The following is a 4402-nucleotide window of genomic DNA, read 5'->3' on the forward strand; positions in this document are numbered from 1 at the left end:
CTGGACTTATTGAGTAGATGATGATGATTTGAAGATAGCAGATATGAAGATAACAGCTGGAGCGGGGAGAACAGATGCATCTGTGCTCCGATGAAACATTAGTAGAGAAAGAGACTCACCCAGTTTGGCATTTTAAAGGGTTCTTTTATAGGGACTGGCATCCTTTGTTTCAGTGCTTTGGGGTTTTTCCATACCCAGCTTCTGTTTTTGCAGTTGTTCTTCTTTTGTCTTCAGCTTACCTCAGCCTTGGAGTGTTCTTATTGCCCGTCTGGCAGGATGGGTACGTTCCTCCTCCTCGTTATCTTCTTTGTGCCCTAGTCTTAAAAGGGATTCTTCAGCCACTCATTAATTAGTTTACTGACTGGCAACTTACATTTGGCGCTTTGTTGCTTACATAAACAGTTAAATCTTCTTCCATCTCTATGCCATTCTTTCACCATTCACCCTTTTACACACGCTCATACATAAGGGCTATGCAGAGTTCATTCGCTTATGTCAAGCAGAAGGATACAAAATGGAGTTTTTAAGTTGCTTACAGGACAAGACTAACATGGTTATATTTCAGTATTATTACACTCTATGTTAACATCAGCTACATTACTTCAGTTCATGCTACACAGGGAGGGAACTGAATGCTGGCTTCCAACCTCTTGGGTGAGTTTTATAATATTTATGCTATGTTTTTTATGGGACCACCCCTATATACCAGCATCATCTTCTCTGGGATTATATAGTTGGGGATGGTCCTGCTTCAAGCAGGAGGTTGGACTAGATGACCTCCTGAAGTCCCTTAGAACCCTAATTTTAACGTGATTCTTTGATTTTATCAGGTGCTCTCTTTTCGTGCCTAAGTCACAAGAGAACATTCAAGGGCTCTGGATGTTCAATGGGTGAGTGCCTTACCCTGTGGCCTTGAATCTGACAAAGCTTTGTCCTCTGTGGGCGCATCTACATTAAAGGCTTTACTTGAGATTAGAGCTACTTACTGCACAGTAAGCACCACCATCTACACATGCAGATGCTTACTGCAGATATTGGCTCTAATAGCAAGTAAATTTACTCTTGATTGCTTATTGCACAGTAGCGCATGTGCAGGCAGCTGACCAGGAGCAAATGTGCTCTCCCCATTCATTGTATAGAGACACTGAGCACTTGACTCACGGCTGTGGATTCCATGACACGAGCTAGGCCTCTTAGAGTTAGGGCTATGAAATGCTGAGTACTGTCCAACATGTTTAAGCTAAAGGAACTTCCCATAGAAATAGTGTGGAGCTGCAGAATTTACGTAAGCCTTTTTTTTTTCTATTTCATATGGCATCAGATATCAACTTCCAAATCTTTAAGCTGCTGTCTGATGTTTTTGGTCAGTGTGTGAATTCCATCTACCCCATTCTATAAATCTGTGAATCTGGGCATTTGTAAAGATTGCAGCTTTCAATAAAGTGCTGTGGTGTTTGTTGGACGCTGCATTCACACAGGGGGATGTCCAAGATGCTGATCTTGTGCAATGTTGTTTTAAATGTTGTTTTGTGTTCATTTTGATATCTCAACTATTCAGCTTGACCCATACTTCTCTGTCAACATCATGCCCAATGAGGGACTTGTTTGTTGTTCGTATGAAAGGCTGTAGGAATAGGCCTGACCTTTTCTAGCAGTTGGCCCACTCCTTTCCTGCTCATAGGTTTGGTTCAGCATCCTGAATCTCTTCCAGGAGTTTGTGGGCTTCATGCACAGTTTACAACTTTTAAGATTCTTAAACTTCCACCTATTCGGGTCTTCAGTTACCCATTGATGGAACAGGTGATTTTCATCATCTCCTGCCTCTGTTGCTAATAATGATGTTAGGATTTGTCTCTTTATATCACTTGGTCTAATGCTTGAGAGTACAGGAAGTACATCTGTACATATATAAATTGTGTAGCCTGTTATGAGTCTCAGCACACTGTTAAGTATAGTGTTGAGCTTTTTAGTGAGACAACTTCTGGAGCATACAGCAGCAAAATATTCTGTTGTGGCATATACCATTGCAAGTTCAGTGGTTCTGAGCACTTTCAAGTTGGCACTCCATGTTGTGCTGGCTAAACATCTTAATGCAGGTACCCATGCAATGACTTTACTGCTGACATTCTGAATGTGATGTTTATAGTTGAGGGAATGGTCTCATGTGACTGTTAGGGAGGTTGGGGTATGCTCATGGGGAAGGATATAGTTGCCTACTCTGATATTCAGTGTGTTGTTGGCTCAATGATTGTCTAGGTGCAAGAGTGATGGTACCGGTACTCAACTTTAAATGCCCTTATAGAGGTAGTCAGTGATGAGTTCTATGTCCCTACTCAGGGTCTTTTCCAGTTCTGTCATGTCTATTCCTTGGGCTACTATGACAACATTGTCAGCATACATGTATCACTTAGATGTTGGCAGAAAGTCTGAGGTATATACCTGGAAAAGTATTGATGCTAGCAGTATGACCCTTGGGGGGCTCCATTCTTCAGTTTGTAGTCTGCTTTTTTCACCTTGGTTGGAAGTGAGCTTGAATGATCTATTGGAGATCACGTTCATGATAAAAGTGCATAGCTTATGGTCAGGTATCATGGAATACATATTTGTGGACTTGGTGCCATACAGTATCATAGAGTGTATATTTTGAGGACTTGGTGCCATACAGTATCATAGGCAGCTATAAGGTCAATACAGATTGTGCCTCTTTTCTGCCTTATTTCAAATCCAGTTTGCACGTCAGAAGTAAGTATTGTAACCTGGTCAGTGTTCTTTTGGGAGCCGTGAGTCAACGATGTTCTCTATTTTTTTTAGAATTATGTGCTGAGGTTGTATGTAATATAGTATAGATAGATTGGTCAGCAGCTCTTTGGCTGCTTTTGGTGATTTATTGGGTTTTAGGATATGATGTCTGCTTTCCTCCAGATTTTTGGAAGTCTGTTACTTTCTAGATGCGTATACGTGAATTTCTGAAGCCATCTTTTCATTGTGGTTCCAAGCTTGTTAACATATTCTGGAAATATCTGGTCCAGCAGGCTTGCTAGTCTTGGTCACTTTAATAGGTGTGTTGAACTCACTGTCAGAGATGGGGACGATTAAGTTACAGTTGGTGTAAGGTAAAGCTACAGTATATTTACAAACTGCTTAATTCAAATAGTCAAGTCTTGTGTATCTGGAAGCTACAGAACCCATTATGTGCCATGCTGGGATGAGCAGCGTGAACAACTCTTTATCATCATCAACCAATTCAATGACCCTGCAATCCTAAAAAGAACTACAGAACAGCTGGCTACCACACTGAACAATACTGAAAAGGAGAGATGTTCCCTACTGAAGGATTGGATGCGACTACTCCAGCAGACAAGCATGGTGCACCATAAACCGCCTTACAGGCAAAGGCACTAAAAACCGATGTTGCCTTGTGTCTGCAAACTCCCTCTCAAAAATACTGCACAACAGCAGCAAGTGCAGGGACCCAAGCAAGCAACACAGAGAAATCATTTGACACTTGACTTGGGAATAAGTTCAATTACCTTATGCCAGCCTTACATACACTGTTGTTTGGGTGAAGCGTGCATTTCACAGTCACAGGGGCTATGCAAATGATTATTGGAGGGTGCACAGAAGCAGGAACCAAAGGTCAGTTGAACTGCCCCCCCCCTTTTTTTTTTAAGGAACATTTTTCATGTTCCAAACCAAATCAATTCCAAATCTGTGAATCAGCCAAGAACCATATGCGGCCCTACTACCAGCAAGCATCCTCTACCCCTGCATGGGGCTTCAGATGCTTCAAAATCCTTTGGCGGGTGGCCTACGTGCTGACCCAACGCTGGAGGCTTGGGGCGCGGATGCCTCTGAGTTTCACTTGCTCTAGCCATATGGCCACAGGAGCAGGCTAGGGAGAGTCCTCTTTCCATAAAGTAAGCGTATTGCCAAGATTTTCCCACTGAAAGCAAAAGTGGGGAGAGAGTATGCCTTACGTTGCTCAAAGTACTACCCCTGTCAAGAAAGTGGCTTTCCCCTGCAAACAGGAAAACCACCTGCTTGGTCATGGTGTTTCCCTGGCAGGTGCCCAAAGGGACATGTGTGAAACCAGATGCATCAGGGGTCAGGTGCAGGGCCTGCGAGGTGTGACAGCAAAGGGATGTGCTGTAGTCACCCCTGGTGTGCAGGCAGAAACTGCAGAGCTCCCTACTGGACTACAGCAGCATCTTCAATTTCCAGGATACAAGTCAGTACTTTGGAATTACACCCTTTTACTCTGAAGCGGATGCCTACATGTGACACTACCTCGCACCACAGCCCCCGCCGCAACAGCTGCTCAACCAGGTTGTATACCAACAGCTAGAGTTGAACGAGACCATACAGACTGCGCATGCGCAGGTTGCAATTTCCCCCCCCCCCC

Source organism: Crocodylus porosus, unplaced genomic scaffold (genome assembly GCF_001723895.1).
Source record: "Crocodylus porosus isolate Cpor-Errol unplaced genomic scaffold, CroPor_comp1, whole genome shotgun sequence".
NCBI lineage: Eukaryota > Metazoa > Chordata > Crocodylia > Crocodylidae > Crocodylus > Crocodylus porosus.